This window comes from Glycine soja, chromosome 17, assembly GCF_004193775.1.
Source record: "Glycine soja cultivar W05 chromosome 17, ASM419377v2, whole genome shotgun sequence".
Taxonomy (NCBI): Eukaryota; Viridiplantae; Streptophyta; class Magnoliopsida; order Fabales; family Fabaceae; genus Glycine; species Glycine soja.
The window spans coordinates 20762203-20780328 of record NC_041018.1 but is presented as its reverse complement, the minus strand read 5'-3'; the positions used below and the strand labels follow the sequence as shown (position 1 = coordinate 20780328).

At 41.2% G+C, this 18126-nt stretch overlaps 1 non-coding gene across 1 annotated transcript; it reads left to right on the top strand.

Moving 5' to 3' along the window:
* Nucleotides 1-17785: 17785 nt before the first annotated feature.
* On the top strand, nt 17786-17892 carry LOC114394331. The gene has a single exon (XR_003662732.1). It is a non-coding gene; the product is annotated as a small nucleolar RNA R71 (small nucleolar RNA).
* Nucleotides 17893-18126: the final 234 nt, after the last annotated feature.

Sequence of the window (18126 nt, the reverse complement as noted above, 5' to 3'; positions counted from 1 at the left end):
TTACTTTACTGATTTTGATGTATTTTTTAGAGAGGTTTCTCCAAGGATATATGTATTTTGTTAAAGCATACATAATAATTGTAAGTGGTTCTAAAAAAATACAGGAAGTGGTTTTACTAATTGTAAATTTTGATGATGCCACAAGATAAATGCTTCTCAAGTTTAATATAAGCCAAGGACTCAAAAATTCAAGATAAAAGATGAAGTTAGTCCTTAAGATCTTAGACAACATTCTTTACTTGATGATGCAAAAGGTTTGGCCAAAGGACATTTTCCAAAAAGTTTTTTGAAATTTCAAAAATATGGTATTTACTCTCTGGTAATCGATTACCATTGGCCAAAGTAGTTTCTAAAATGCTCTTAAAATTTTGAATTTGATTTTAAAAGTCTGTAATCGATTACACAAGATTTGTAATTGATTATCAGAAGTTTTAAACGTTTTATAACAATCTTTAGAAATTTGAATTTAAATTTCAAAGCCTGTAATCGATTACAGCTTGTGTGTAATTTATTACCAGAACTTAAAATTCAAATTTCAAGTCTGAAGAGTCACAACTCTTCAAAAAAAAAATGTGTAATCGATTACACTATTTTGGTAATCGATTACCAGTAAGGAATTTTCAAAAAATAACTCCCAACAGTCACATCTATTCAAATGTTTTTGAATGGCCATCAAAGGCCTATATATAGGTGACTTAGGACACAAAATTTCTTAGAGTTTTTTCTGCACAAAGAGTCTCATCCTCTCAAAAACTAAATTGTCTTATCCTCTAAAATATTCCTTGGGCAAACACTTGCAAATTCAATAAGGAATCTTGAGTGATCTTCATTTGTTATATCTTTCTCTTAAAAGAGAGGATTCTTCTTCTTCCTCTTCTTATTCAAAGAGATTGATTAAGGGACCGAGGGTTTCTTGAGTTGTAAGGAATTCTGAACACAAGGGAAGGGTTGTCCCTTTGTGGTTTAGACTTTGTAAAAGGCATTTTACAAGATAGTAGAAATCTCAAGCGGGTTGCTTGGGGACTGAACGTAGGCACATGGCATGGCCGAACCAGTATAAAAACTGAGTTTGAATTCTCCCTTCCCTTAAACTTCTTTTATTTATTGTCAATTATCATTTATTTTAAAGAAGTTTATTTTGAATTATCTTTTGAGTAATTCATATTAAGGGTAAATTATTAATTCAAGAAGAGAGTTAAAATTTTAATTGGGGAATAGTTTTTGATATCTTAATTCAACCCCCCCTTCTTAAAGATATCTGAGGCCACTTGTTTAACAAGTGGTATCAGAGCTTCATTCTTGTATAAAGTTTAGAAGCTTCAAGAATAATGGCCTCATCAAATTATTTATTTCCCGAAGGGAATTCTGTAAATAGGCCTCCTATTTTTAATGGCGTTGGTTACCATTATTGGAAAACCCACATGCAAATTTTTATAAAGGCAATAAATCTGAATATCTGGGAAGCAATGGAATTTGGGCCCTACATTCCCACTATGGTGGCAGAAAATACAACATAGAAAAACCTAGGGAAGAATGGAGGGAGGAAGAAAAGAGATTAGTTCAATACAATTTAAAAGCCAAAAATATAATTACATCTGCTTTAGGAATGGATGAGTACTTTAGGGTATCAAATTGTAAAAGTGCAAAAGATATGTGGGATACCCTACAAGTAACACATGAAGGTATAACTGATGTAAAAAGATCTAGGATAAATACATTGACTCATGAATATGAATTATTTAGAATGAATCCAAATGAAAGCATACAAGACATGCAAAAGAGGTTCACTCACATAATTAATCATCTTGCATCTTTAGGAAAAATCTTTCCAAATGAAGATCTTATAAATAAAGTTTTGAGATGCTTAAGCAGGGAATGGCAACCCAACGTAACAGCCATTACTGAATCACGAGATCTATCTAACATGTCTCTTGCCACTTTGTTTGGAAAGTTATAGGAACATGAAATGGAATTAATGAGATTGAATCAACATGGAGAAAATGATAAGAAAAAGAAAGGAATCGCTCTTAAAGCTTCGTCTTCAATCCAAGAAGAGAGTGATAAGGAGGACTCAGTTGAAATTGACGAAGATGATGATCTTAGTCTATTTGTAAAAGATTCAACAAATTCTTGAGTGTAAGAGGAAATCAAAGAAAACTTTAAACCAAAGAAAAAGGCAAAAGATTCATCCTCTACTCTAAGATGTTATGAATGCAATCAACCTGGACATCTGAGGGTTGATTGCCCAATCTTCAAGAAAAGAATAGAGAAATCTGAAAAGAAATCTTTTAATGAAAATAAGGCAAAGAAGGCCTACATTACATGGGATGACAATGATATGGACTCATCTGAAGATCCAGAAAACGAAATTGTAAACCTGAGTCTAATGGCCAAGAGTTATGAAAGCGATGAAGAGGTAACATCTTCTGATAACAACTTATCCATTTCATTTGATGAATTACAAGATGCATTTGCTGATTTGCATAAAGAATCAATTAAACTTGCAAAACTAGTTTCATCTTCTAAGGAAACAATTTTAGACTTAGAAAAAGAAGTTTTAAAATTAAATAAAGAATTAGAAAATCTCAAAACTGAAGTTATAACTCTAAGATCAAATGATACAATTCATTCTTCTACCATGAATGATAACATAGAAATATCTAATTCATGTAATTTTTGTAACAAGTACATAGAAGAAATTAAAGATTTGAAAAACTCTCTTGCAAAATTTTCCATTGGTAAAAGTAACTTAGATGTCATATTAGGAAAACAAAGATGTGTCTTTGATAAGGCATGATTAGGATATAATCCTAATAAACAACAAAAATTGTATAAAAATTTCTTTGCATCCACACAAAAATATAGTTCTCCTTTCTTAACTTGTTTTTATTGTGGAAAGAAAGGGCATGCTACTTTAAGAAAAATAGTAACAATATTAAAATGATATGGGTCCCAAAAAGATCTCTTGCTAAAACTAACACACAAGGACCCAATAAAGCTTGGGTACCTAAGTCTCAAATATGATTATATAGGTATCCTTAAAGAAGAAATGGTACATAGATAGCAGATGCTCTAAACATATGATGAGAGATGCATCAAAGTTCACTCATATCTCTCCCAAGAAAAGCGGACATGTGACTTATGGCGACAACAATAAAGGTAGAATTCTTGGAGTTGGAAAAATAGCTACAAAATCATCTTCCTCTATTGAGAATGTTGTACTTGTTAAAGGTCTTAAGCACAATGTGCTTAGTGTCAATCAATTATGTGATAAAGGCTATCTGGTATCATTTGATTCTAATAAATGTGTTATTGAAAATGAGCATGATAGGAATATAAAGCATATAGGTTATAGAATAAATAATGTTTACATGATAGATTTAAATCAAAAAAAAAAAAATCATGATCAATGTTTTCTCAGTAAGGATGATGATCCATGGTTATGGCATAAAAGGATTGCCCACATAAATCTGGAACATTTAAATAAACTAATTTCAAAAGATTTAGTTATTGGTTTACCAAGACTCAAATTTGAAAAAGATAGATTATGTGATGCATGTCAGAAAGGAAAACAAGTAAGGGTTTCATTTAAATCTAAGAATGTTGTTTCAACAACTCAACCCTTACAATTGTTGCATATGGATCTATTTGGCCCCTCTAGAACTATGAGTTTTGGAGGGAATTATTATGCTCTTGTTATTGTTGATGATTACTCTAGATATACATGGACATTATTTCTTACTCATAAAAGTGATGCATTTCATGCATTCAAGAAACTTGCCAAAGTTATTCAAAATTAGAAAAATCTTAAAATTGCATCTATCAGGAGTGATCATGGAGGAGAATTTGAAAATAAAGAGTTTGAATCATTTTGTGATGAACATGGCATTGAGCACAATTTTTCTGCACCCAAAACTCCTCAACAAAATGGAGTTGTTGAGAGGAAAAATAGATCCTTAGAAGAAATTGCTAGAACCTTATTAAATGATACTTTTCTCCCAAAATATTTATGGGCTGAAGCCGTAAATACTGCATGCTATATCATGAATAGGGCTTTAATAAGATCAATCTTGAAGAAAACTCCATGAGTTATATAATGGAAGAAAACCTAACATTTCACATCTTCATGTATTTGGATGTAAATGTTTTGTGCTAAACAATGTTAAAGATAATTTGGGTAAGTTTGATGCTAAATCTGATGAAGGTATTTTTCTTGGGTATTCATTGCAAAGTAAAGCATTTAGAATATATAACAAAAGAACTATGATTATTGAAGAATCCATTCATGTTTCTTTTGATGAATCTAATGCAATTTTGTCAAGAAAAGATATACTAGATGAGATTTCAGAATCATTAGAAGACATGCATATTCATGGAGAAGATCACAAAGGAGAAGGAGATGGAAATAATGAAGATTCTCAAATTGATGAAATCAAAATAAATGATGATCTTCCAAGAGAATGAAGAGCTTCTAGATATCATCCTCTTGACAACATCATCGGTGATATATCAAAACGGGTAACCACTAGACATTATCTTAAAGATGTATGCAATAATATGGCTTTTGTTTCTATGATTGAACCTAAAAATTTGAAAGAATCCATAATTGATGAACATTGGATAATAGCTATGTAGGAAGAGTTAAACCTGAAACAATGTTTGGGAGTTAGTTGAGAAACCTGAAAATTACCCAGTTATTGGAACAAAATGGGTATTTAGAAACAAGTTAGATGAAAATGGCATAGTTATTAGAAATAAGGCTAGGTTAGTAGCCAAAGGATACAATCAGGAAGAGGGGATAGACTATGAGGAAACATGCTCCTGTTGCTAGATTAGAAGCCATAAGAATGTTATTAGCCTATGCATCCATTATGGATTTTAAACTTTATCAAATGGATGTGAAGAGTGCCTTTTGAATGGCTTCATCCAAGAGGAAGTATATGTAGATCAACCCCCTGGATTTGAAAACTCAAATAAGCCCAATCATGTCTTCAAATTGAAAAAGGCTTTATATGGCTTAAAGCAAGCCCCTAGGGCTTGGTATGAGCGTCTGAGTAAGTTCCTTTTAGAAAAGGATTTCTCGAGAGGTAAAGTGGATACTACTCTCTTTATTAAGATGAAATTAAATGATATTTTATTAGTTCAAATCTATGTTGATGATATTATCTTTGGATCCACTAATGACTCTTTATGCAAAGAATTCTCTCAAGACATGCAAAGTGAGTTTGAAATGTCAATGATAGGAGAACTTAATTTCTTTCTTGGGTTGCAAATCAAGCAAACCAAGAATGGAATATTTGTCAATCAATCAAAGTATTGCAAGGAATTGATTCACAAATTTGGGATGGAGAATGCTAAGCATATGGCTACACCAATGAGTACTGTTTGCTATCTGGATAAAGATGAAATCGGTCAGTCAATCGACGTTAAGTAATATCGAGGTATGATCGGATTACTTCTTTATTTATCTGCTAGCAAACCAAATATTATGTTTAGTGTGTGTATGTGTGCTAGATTTCAATCAAATCCCAAACAATCACATCTTAGTGCCGTTAAGAGAATTACAAGATATCTATTAGGCACTATGAATATAGGTTTATGGTATCCTAAAAATTCCACATGCAATTTAATAGGATATTCTAATTCTGACTTTGCTGTTTCTAAAACTGATAGAAAGAGCATTAGTGGAACTTGTCATTTCATTGGATTTGCTCTAGTTTATTGGCATAGTAAGAAATAGAATAGTGTTGCTTTATCTACTGCAGAAGCGGAATACATTTCTGCTGGCAGTTGTTGTGCCCAAATTCTTTGGATGAAGCAACAACTTTCTGATTATGGAATATTACTTGATCATATTCCTATAAGATGTGATAACACGAGTGTTATAAATCTATCTAAGAACCATGTTAATTACTCAAGAACCAAACACATAAAAATAAGACATCATTTCTTAAGAAAACATTGTAGCAAACTTTTTGTCATTGCCTAAAAAAGCCATTTCTAAAGGTCCCACGCCTTGAAATGGTCTTTTCCGCTTTTTTTGGTTAAATTTAGATTTCTAAAAGCCTAAAATCAACATGTAACTTTATTACCTCTTTCAAAAAATAACAAGAGATCATTTAATGGTCCAACACCTTAAATGACCTTTCATTCAATAAAAACATATTTTGCAAAAAAAGGATAAAAACAACTTAACCAAACACTTTGTTCTCAAAGAACTACGTAGGTCTGATTTCCTTATCACAATCGAGGAATACGTAGGAGCAAGGGAAACACCCTCGTCGACCACAAAAAGATAAAAATATAAAAAGGCGTTAAAAGACATAAGAACGTAAAAAGGGAAAATAACATAAATTGAAGTCACATTTGCACATTTGATTAAAGGCCGCCGTCCCTTGTGACAGACGTGTGGGGTGCTAATACCTTCCCCGTGCGTAAATACAACTCCCGAACCTTACACTTAAAGTTCGAAGACCGCATCTTTTTTGGTTTTTCCGACGTTTTCCTCAAATAAACGTTGGTGGTGACTCCACGCGTATTCCTTTTTTGGAAGACGCACCCGCGAGTCACGCGTCGCCCTCCCGCCGAAGGGTAGGTTGCGACAGTTGGCGACTCCACTGGGGATTGTTTTTTAGAGAGTTAGGCCATTTAATCTTGTGCGATTTTTTATCATGACTTTCTCCTTTGTTGGTTTCCCTTTATTTTTCTTATGTTCTTGTGTATATAACTCTTTGATGCTTTTAGTGCGTTTTAAAATGTATGCATGAGGTAAATATTTATTCATTTGATGCACACAAACACCAACACTATTTGCACACATGGTGAGTTGAAAAAAGGGCCTTATACCCAGGCTCGTGGGAACATAAGGAGTGGAGGTGAATCTGTGATCATGCTAGGTCTCCGACTTGCTTGATTACAGTGAACCCTCATCTAGAGTTTTTCTCTTTGATAACATGTTATTGCTAGTAGTCCCTACTGCTGCAATATGTTCTTCGAAGGGGATGATACCTCTAGAAACCATCAAGAGAGATATGACCACCTTGGGAATTATCACTAAAAGCCCTTTTAGCTCACTCCCATGTAGGTCCCTAAAATAGGGGCACGGAGCAAACACGCTGCGTGCCATTTTTGACACTGCCTTGCATAAGTGCCATGTATCCTTTTGCTTATATTTGTTTGTGAACACCCACGTGTTGTGCCTTTCACATATACATCATGCACGGGTTCTGTCTTGATCCCCTCTCTTTGGAAAACCAACAGAGGGTCCGTGTCACCTTCTTAAATACATATGTCGGGCACCATGCTCCCGCATTCATAAATTGCATATGTGTTATATGCATCTCTTTATGCATTCATCCATTCCACCCATGATAGATGTCGGAGTTTTGATTCGCACCGATTTTTGTTTCACTTTAGTAGAACATGGGACCAAGTCAAACACCTTCGCTTAAAAAGAGGTTCTATCAAGTCAAGGTCAAGAGCCTAGGGATCACCAGTCTAAAAGAGTTAGGGCAGTTGATGGGTCAGCTCCAGCGGCAAGCTTTTCGCAAAGCTTACGGTAAAATCTGGGACCTAGCCATGGTAGAAGTCTCTACAGAGGCCATTGCCTCCCTCGCCCAGTATTATGATCAGCCGTTGAGGTGCTTCACCTTTGGGGACTTCCAGCTATCACCCATGGTAGAAGAATTTGAAGAGATCTTAGGATGTCCTCTAGGGGGAAGGAGACCATACCTCTTCTCAGGGTTCTATCCCTCATTAGCTAGAATTTCTAAGATAGTCCAAATCTCAGCGCACGAATTAGACCACAGAAAGCAAGTCGAAAATGGGGTGGTTGGAATACCGAGAAAATATTTGGAGGCAAAAGCGAGAATCTTGGTAGGTAAAGGCGAATGGGCCCCGTTCATAGACATTCTCGCACTGTTGATCTTCGGAGGAATCCTCTTTCCGAATGTGGATGGGTTGGTGGACCTAGCAGTGATCGACGCTTTTCTCGCCTATCATAACCACAAGGAAAGCCCGGTTGTCGCTATGCTAGCCGACCTATATGACACCTTCGACCGGAGGTGTGAGAAGAGCAGTACGAGGATTGTTTGTTGTACTCCAGCTCTTTATGTATGGTTGGTTTCACACCTTTTTCGCCAAGAGGTAAGGCATGCTTGCCCGCTAGAAAGTCATCATTCATGCACAAAGAAAGGAGGCGCAAATTGGGACCAACTCTTAGCAAATAAAGAAGGAGCGTCTATCAACTGGTTCCCTCGATGGAAAGAAGAAAGAATCGGGGTTCTTATTTCGTGCGGAGGATTTCTGAATGTTCCCTTGATAGGGACGAGGGGTTGCATCAATTACAATCCCGTTCTTGCTATAAGGCAACGTGGCTACCCTATGAGAGGGGCACCACTAGAGGAAGAGCTTGCGCCTGTCATCTCACGAGGTTTCGATAAGACCAACGTGAAGACACTTCAGAAAGGTCCGCAAGGCATGGGAGGTGGTGCAAAAGAAGGACAAAGAACTCAGGGGCAGTAACAATGGGCCCATTGGTGGCTACCGTAAGTGGTTGAGAGCCCACGTGCAAGGTTTGGATTGGCTCCCGAGTTTGAGAACCGCAAAAAGGGAGGAAGTTGAGGCACCGGAGGAAGATGAAGAGGTGCAGGCCCTTAGGGCAAAACTCGAGCAAGCCCAAATAGTCAAAGAAAGGTTCAAGTCAGCAGCTTTGAAGATCCGAAAGGAGAATGCCGAACTGAGAGATATAAATATGGCTACCACCAAGGCCTTGGAACAAGAGACTAAGAGGGCTCATAGGGAAGAGCACGGCCGGAACAAGTTCCGAGGAGCTCTGTGGGGGCAGCAATAGCGAGCTTAAGCTCCAGAGAGAGGAAAAGGACCAATCCCAAGTAGACAGTTTGATCTTAAAAGATGAGTTGAAGGTTTGCTCGAGGTCCAAAAGAAACCTGTCTCAGCGGTTATGCGAGACAGAGACCAACATGTTAGCCATCATCAGCAAGTACCAATCAGAACTAAATCAAGCCATGACCCACGAGCATAGAGTGGCGGATGAGTATGCCCAAGTGTACGCAGAAAAGGAGGCTAGAGGAAGGGTGATCGACTCGTTACATCAAGAGGCAACAATATGGATGGACCGATTTGCTCTTACCTTGAACGGGAGTCAAGAACTTCCCCAATTGCTAGCCAAGGCCAAAGCAATGGCGGACACCTACTCCGCCCCCGAGGAGATCCACGTACTTCTCGGCTATTGTTAGCATATGATAGATCTAATGACCCATATAATTAGAAACCGCTAGGAAACTTGTATTGTCACTCAGATCTTGACTAGTTACAACTTTCTGAATAAAATGAGTTTATCCCATGTTTTTACTCCAAAGGTCAGTGCGAATCAAATCACTCCTGCATTTTATCTCTAGCATGCATTCATTATTCTTTACCTACTCCTCACGTTTGGTTTTTTAAGAAAAACTCCATAACTAAATGCGCCCCAAGGCATCCCTATCGCACCAGATCCAAATCTAGACCGATGAGTGATCAAGAGGAGACACAGGAATAGATGAAAGCCGACATGTCGGCTTTGAAAGAACAAATGGCTTCCATGATGGAGGCCATGTTAGGAATGAGACAACTCATGGAGAAAAACATGGCCACCGCTGCCGCTGTTAGTTCGGCTGCCGAAGCAGACCCAACTCTGCTAGCTACCACACACCATCCTCCTCCAAACGCGGTAGGACGAGAAAGGAACACACTGGGGCACAACAACAACCTCCATTTGGGATACAACCGAGTGACTTACCCTTATGGATTACCGCCTAATTACACGCCGCCAGTCCTGCATGATGATGCGGGTCATGTCTCTTCCCCCATCCTTGAGGGGGAGCCTCCTCGACAGCCCGATGAGGTCCATGAAGATCATCGAGAGTATGCCCAAGGGGATGTCGACTTCTACTCCTGATCCCCGTCGAGGGGCCGATGCCCAACACATTGCCTCAGCCCAACCTCACAGGATAGCCAATATTTTTGTCCACAGAAGGACCACCCCCGACAGCCGAAGAAAGAAGGAAACTCGATCTCCTCGAGGAGAGATTGAGAGCTGTTGAAGGCTTCGGTGACTATCCGTTCGTGGACATGACGGATCTTTGCTTGGTACCAGATGTCATCATCCCCCCAAAATTCAAAGTGCCCGATTTCGACAAGTATAAAGGGACGACTTGTCCTAAAAACTATCTCAAGATGTATTGTCGCAAGATGGGGGCGCACTTTAGGGACGAAAAGTTGTTGATACACTTTTTCCAAGATAGCTTGGCTGGAGCCACGGTTGTTTGGTACACTAATTTGGAAGCTTCCCGCATCCGTACTTGGAAGGACCTGATTACTGCTTTCCTAAGGCAATATCAGTGTAATTCTGATATGGCTCTCGATCGCACTCAGCTACAAAATATGTTTAAGAAGGAAGGGGAGACCTTTAAAGAATACGCACAGCGGTGGAGAGACCTGGCAGCACAAGTGGCCCCTCCCATGGTCGAAAGGGAGATGATTACCATGATGGTAGAAACCTTGCCAGTGTTTTACTATGAAAAGTTGGTAGGCTACATGCCTTCCAGCTTCCTGGACTTGGTATTCGCCGGGGAAAGAATTGAAGTAGGATTTGAAAAGAGGGAAGTTCGATTATGTTTCCTCCACAAGTGCCAATGCTAAGAGAATAGGAGCAACTGGGGCAAAAAGGAAGGAAGGAGATACCCATGTCGTCACTTCGACGCCTGCATGGGTCAAGCCCCCACAGACCTCTCATGGTACACATCAGTACGCGCAACATCATCTGAGCTTTTCAGCTCACGCCGAGAACTCCTCCAATTCAGCACCCATACAGCCTAAGGTGCCCACCCCCATCCAGAGGGAGGCCCCCCAAGCTCCGGCTCCAACCACGACTCACCCGGCCGGCAATGCCCACTTTGGTGCCGGTTCCAACGTGATGAGGAACTTTCCCCCAAGGCCAATTCTAGAATTCACCCTACTCCCAATGACGTACGAAGACCTTTTGCCGTCCCTCATCGCCAACAAAATGGCCGTAATAACTCCCGGGAAGATCTACCAACCCCCTTTCCCAAAGTGGTATGATCCTAACGCAACTTGCACGTACCATGGGAATACCCCAGGCCATTCCATCGAAAAATGCTTGGGCAACCTTCTCTGGGCAACCCCCGAGGAGGAGTCATTAGAAACATCCTTCTAGTCTTTTGAGGTGGTAAGCATTGCCTCTGTAGATTCCTTCTCTGGGCAACCTTGCATGTCCGATACGGCAGTAATGGTGGCCCGAGTGATGTTGGGGAATGGTTACGAGCCCGGAATGGGTTTAGGCAAGGACAACGGTGGCAGAACCAGCCTGATAAGCGCCAGAGGAAATCATGGGAAGTTTGGGTTAGGCTATAAACCCACACAAACAGACATAAGGAAAAGAGTTGCAGGAAGGAAGAGCGGAGGTTAAGGCTCGTGATTGGAACAAATGGCCGATGCGCTTGCTACTTTGGCATCCATGTTCCAGCTAACACCGCACGGGGACCTACCATACATTGAGTTTTGGTGTCGTGGCAAACCCGCGCATTGTTGTCAGGTGGAAGAGGAAAGGGACGGTAAGCCTTGGTATTTCAATATCAAGCGATTCGTTGAAAGCAAAGAATACCCATAGGGGGCTTTCGACAATGATTAAAGGACATTGAGGAGATTGGCGGCCGGTTTCTTCATGAGCGGGAGCATACTATATAAAAGAAACCATGACATGACTCTCCTACGATGCGTGGATGCCAAAGAGGCGGACCACATGATCGAGGAAGTCCACGAGGGTTTGTTTGGAACGCACGCCAATGGGCATGCTATGGCCAGGAAGATCCTGAGAGCAGGTTATTACTGGCTCACCATGGAAAGTGATTGTTGCATCTACGTAAGGAAATGCCATAAATGTTAAGCGTTCGCGGACAATGTCAATGCTCCGCCACATCCTCTGAATGTCATGTCCTCCCCTTGGCCTTTTTCCATGTGGGGGATAGACGTCATCGGGGCCATCGAACCCAAGGCTTCGAACGGTCATTGCTTCATTCTCGTGGCAATAGATTATTTCACCAAATGGGTCGAAGCGGCTTCCTACACCAATGTCACGAGGAATGTAGTGGTCAGATTCATCAAAAGGGAGCTGATTTGTCGGTACGGACTCCCTAGGAAGATCATTACTGACAATGGCACCAATCTGAATAACAAGATGATGCAGGAAATGTGCGCGGATTTCAAAATCCAGCATCACAATTCCACGCCCTACCGCCCAAAGATGAACGAAGCCGTGGAAGCAGCCAACAAGAATATTAAGAAAATTATTCAGAAGATGACAGTGTCATACAAAGATTGGCATGAGATGTTGCCTTTTGCCTTGCATGGATACCGAACTTCTGTACGAACTTCTACTGGGGCAACACCGTATTCCTTGGTTTATGGAACGGAAGCGGTACTCCCATTTGAAGTAGAGATCCCTTCCTAGAGAATACTAGCAAAATCAGGTTTAGAAGAATCGGAGTGGGCTCAAACCCGCTACGACCAACTCAATCTTATTGAAGGTAAGCGCTTGACGGCCATGACCCATGGGCGCCTGTATCAACAAAAAATGAAGAATGCGTTCGACAAAAAGGTGCGCTTGCGCAAGTTCCATGAGGGGGACCTTGTGCTAAAAAAGATGTCCCACGCTGTTGAAGATAATCGAGGGAAGTGGGCTCCAAACTATGAAGGACCTTTTGTTGTGAAAAGGGCTTTTTCCGGAGAGGCCATGGTGCTTACCAACATGGATGGCGAGGAGCTACCTTTACCCGTGAACTCTGATGTTGTCAAGCGATACTATGCTTAGAATCTGGGGCAATTAAGGATATCGCTGCATGTTCTTTTATTTTTATGTGTTCTTCTTGGTTTCCCCCAGGGATTCTTGTTTGCTATATATTTCTCGTCACATTCTTTTTTTTTTTTAAAAAAAAGAAGAGAATATGAGTTAGAGACTTCAGTCCTCACTTTGTGTGCTTTAAACCCTATGCAGTTTGTGATAACCTGAGCCTTTTCGCTCAGCCCACGGGATGCCCCAAGCGCTTAATTAAAACTGAACCTAACCAGCTTTCACTAAAAAGATTGTTGCATTTGAAAACATTCATGCGTACGCATACGCATGCATATTTTGTGATAACAAGGGCATAATCGTCTTAGGCAGTGGTCAGACGTCGGGACGAAGCTAAAGGCAGAAACCCATCAAGGTAAAACGGTAACACAGCCACGGTTTGCCACGCAATGTCGTTTCCTACTTTCATGTACTTAGGGACGAACGCATGTAGAGGCTAGGGTCACGACCGATAGATCGTCGTCCCTTGCCTAGCTCTGGACAAATGGAAAGCACCGCTGCAAGGCAGCCTAGTATCCTTTAAATTCCTAGTTGTTATCACTGTTGTGTCTTTAAAGTAAATATTGGATGCCTAATCTACCCTGAGGGGGTTCGAGTAAGCGAACGCCGACCCATAGAAAGCCTTACTTATTTCTTCCCTAAAAAAAAAAAGTACAGGTTAGCTCGCCTGGGCGAGCACCCCTGCACCTAGAAATATAAAAAACGAGGGAGGGGGAGTTTTTCTCCACCCAAAATTTCCCCCCGCCCCTCCTCACTCAAAAATGCCAACACCACGTAAGTATCTCATTCTTGAGCTTTCTAGCTTTCCATTGATGTATCTTGGTCTTCTTTTGGTGCTCTAAATTGTGTGAATATGCCCAAATTTGTGGGGCAATTTTGGCTTTTTTTCATGCTTGATTGGTTTGAGGTAGGGGGTTGTAGGGGATGGCCTTAAGCCTAAGTTGTATTTTGAAGAAATTGGGCATGCCACATTGCCCCCATTCCTTTGCTATTCATTCCTAAACATGCACCCACCAAGTGCTCGGTGAAATGCCTCAATGACATATGGGAGCGCCGAGTGCCGCTCCCGAGTTTGATAGCCACCGTTTCAGGAGCGCCGAGCACCAGCAGCGTTTCGAGGCCATCAAAGGATGGTCGTTCCACAGAGAGAGACGCGTCCAGCTCAGGGACGATGAGTACACAGACTTTCAGGAGGAGATAGCTCACCGACATTGGACATCGCTGGTCACTCCCATGGCTAAGTTTGACCCTGATATAGTCCTGGAGTTTTATGCTAATGCTTGGCCCACAGAAGAGGGAGTGCGGGACATGCGGTCATGGGTGAGGGGTCAGTGGATTCCCTTTGACGCATATGCCCTCAGCCAGTTCTTGGGTGACCTGCTAGTGTTAGAGGAAGGCCAGAAGTGGGAGTTTAGTCAGAGGAGGAACAGGGCCGATGGGTTCGACAAGGAGGCCATTGCTCAGCTATTATGCACACCAGGTCAGGATTTCGTGCGGACCGCAGCAGGGAGGCGGGTGCGGATCATGCGCACCAGCATGACCACCTTGACACAGATGTGGATGACATTGCTGCTTAGCAATGTCTTGCCTAGTGATCATAACTCCGACCTTCCTCTGCCGAAGTGTCAGCTGGTGTATGCCATCCTGACATGGATGAATGTCCATGTGGCTCAGTTGATTGCTGACGCCATCTATTTATTTGCAGGTATGCCACCCACCAGGCACCCTCTAGACCCGGATATGTCTAACAGGGCCCTGGGGTTTCCAGCATTGATCACGGGCCTCTGCCAGTCATTCGGGGTTCCCGTCACACCTAGTAAGGTGATCCGACCACCGATCACCCGGGCCTTCATTGAGAAGTATTGCACGCCTAGGCAGGCGCAGGGTTATACACCGCAGGCCGCAGACGCATCGCCACCACCTCATTAGGCTTATCCCGCTGGGTCATTAGGCATGGAGCGGTATCTACAACACTTGGTTCGCCAACAGGCGGCCAACCACCGGGGGCAGGTGCAGATACATGAGTGTCTCTACCAGCTCAGCCTCAGTTAGTAGGGCCAGGGTTTCACTCCTTTTGCGTGCCCTACTCCAGATCAGTTTAGGGCTGAGGTCGCATGGCCCGAAGATTGGCCCGAGGCCCAGGCAAGGGAGGCGCCTGCAGGAGCTCCCAGCGATGCAGAGGAGGCCCGCATGGATGAAGAGATGACGGACTTGCTCGGTTTCTTGGGAGGAAGCGGAGCCACATGACCAAGGTCACCACACTTTTTTTGACATTACTGTTTTTTGATTAGTTTGCTATTGACGTTTTCTACTGTTGACATTACTATTTTCTATTTTTGTTCATATGGTTACTAACATTACTATTATTATTGTTCATTTCTGTTAGAAATTTTTGGCGTTATGGCTCTCAATTATTTCGTCACCGTTTTTGCGACTTACCATTTTCATGCGTTTTTCGTTCACCTTGTGGTTAGACGTAACTAGGTAGTGTGCGCCCTCGTCCGCACGACCTTTTCAGAGAGAAAAAGAGAAAAAAGAAAGAAGAGAGAGGAAATGAGAAAATGATAAATAACTTAAAAAAAGGAAAAGAGGAAAAGGAAAAGAGAGCAAGTAAGAAAAGAAAAAGAAGGAAGAGAAAAAAAGAAAATAATAAAAATAAGAAAGGGGTTGTCTAACTAGAAAACAATATGCTTGTGAAAAGAGATAACTTCCAACTTTTCTTTCACCGATCATAACCAGTTTTTGAAAAAAAAATGTGTATACACTTAAAGGGTGAATGCTGTGAAAGTTTTCCCGAACACCCAAAATAGACTCGGATGAATGCACAAATTGATAAAAGAACATACTTTGGAAACATTGGGTTGACTAAAGTAGAGAGAATGAATTATGAGCCCTAGCATCACATGACCAAAATTTTTTTGACACTTGAGTGTCCACATATGTGCATGCACGACTAGTTTTGCATAAAATTTCCAAATCATCATTGTTGCATTTGTGTCATGGAAATAATGTGGGACATCCCCTTTTATCCTTGAACCAAACCAAACCCTGACATATATATCATGTTCAGCCGTTCTACGAGCCTTGAGCCGAATCCCAACTTACCATAAACCTTGACCCAGGGTGAGAATGTCAATCCTTGCCCTCGGAAGAAAACCAAAAAAAGATAAAAGTTTCCAATCAAAAGAGTGGGAGGAAGCAAAAAGAGAAAATTCCCAATCAAAGATTGAGAGAAAACAAAAAAAAAATGGAAAGAAAATTCCCGATCAAAGATCGGAAGAAAACAGAAGAAATATACAGAAAGGTCTTTGGACCAGACAACATCTGAACAAATACAGAGTTATCACCAAGTAAGCACAAAAAGAAAGGAAACCACGACCTGAAGTGGTCCTCTCCCTTTGATTGCCAACCAAAATCCTGTGCATCGGTGGCTTGTTCGCCTCACACTAAACCAAAACAGAAAAGGAAAAGGCCAAGAACACTCAAAGCCAAAGTTCCCACCAAAAAACACCATTCCCAAGAAAAAATCCTATTGATCCATGATCACACATGTAATATTTGATTTGATAGGAAATAATAATATTGGGGAACAGATTTACCAATCAGTGCGGAGACATTTCTGCCCATGCTAATTCGTTCACTTCCTTTAAGCTTCCTCTTATTAGTGCACAGCTCCTTCAAGAATTTGGCATATCTTGGAATTTTCTTTATTGCATCCAGCAGAGGTATGTTTACCTCTACTTTTCTGAATGTTTCCAAGATCTCTTTCTCTACCTCTTCCATTTTTTTGTTGGAAACTGCTCTTAGAGGGAATGGAAGAGGAGGAATGTGTTGCTTCTACAAATCAGAATTACAAGTGGAAGATTCACCTGCATAAAAATTGTTAGGTAAATTTTTGTCGTTACCTTTTTCTGGAGTAGAGTGAAGTTTAGCAAGTTCATTTGCAGATAAGGAAGGTGTTACAGGTTGAGGTCCTTGACATTGCTTTCCCGACCTCAATGAAATGGCACTGACATTTTTGGGATTTTGGATAGCTTGGGAAGGCAGCTTGTCAGAATTCTGGGACTGTTGTTGATTCAATTGTGTAGCCAACTGTCCCATCTGATTGGTTAAGCTCTGAATGGAGGCTCTGGTCTCTTGTTGAAACTGCATGTTCTGCATAGTCATTTGCCTCACAAGTTCTTCGAGGGAAGGTTGTGGAGGAGCCTCAACTGTTGGTTGTTTTTGAGGTTGTTGCTGTTGTTGGATTGGTGGAGGAATGCATGGTCTGCTTAGGCCAGCAGCATTTTGGAAGGAAGGAGCAGGCTGCTGTTGTTGTTGCTAAGGGCTAGACCATCTAAGATTAGGGTGATCCTCCATCCAGGGTTGTATCTGTTGCTGGAGAGGTCATAATTGTTCTGCTGTGGTTGATTTTGCTGCTGAGGTTGAGGAGGTCTATTGTAAATATTAGCAGCATAAGCTTTGAGCTGCTCAATTGCTCCAGGTTGCTGCATGGAAGGGCAAAGGTCTGTATGGTGGTCAGTAGAGGAGCACAAACCACAGACCCTTGCAACAGGTACAGATTTTTGGTTCAAGGCCAGCTGGGTTACCAAGTTAACCAATGCATCCAGTTTGCCTTCAAGCTTCTTAGTTTCAGATGATGCAGTTGAGTTTGTAGCTACCTCATGCACTCCTCTAATGACTATAGCATCATTTATGGCGCTAAACTGCTGGGAGTTGGAAGCCATCTTCACAATTAAATTTCTGGCTTCAGCAGGAGTCATGTCTCCAAGGGCTCCACCACTGGCAGCATCTATCATACTTCTCTCCATATTACTGAGTCCTTCATAAAAATATTGGAGAAGCAACTGCTCTGAAATCTGATGGTGAGGGCAACTGGCACATAGTTTTTTAAATCTCTCCCAGTATTCATACAGGCTCTCTCCACTGAGTTGTCTAATACCTGAGATATCCTTCCTGATGGTTGTGGTCCTGGAAGCAGGGAAATTTTTTTCTAAGAATACTCTCTTCAGGTCATCCCAGCTCGTGATGGACCTTGGAGCAAGGTAATACAGCCAGTCCTTTGCCACTCCCTCTAAAGAATGAGGAAAAGCCTTCAGAAATATATGATCCACTTGGACATCTAGGGGTTTCATGGTGGAGCAGACAATATGAAATTCCTTCAAATGTTTGTGCGGGTCTTCACCTGCAAGGCCATG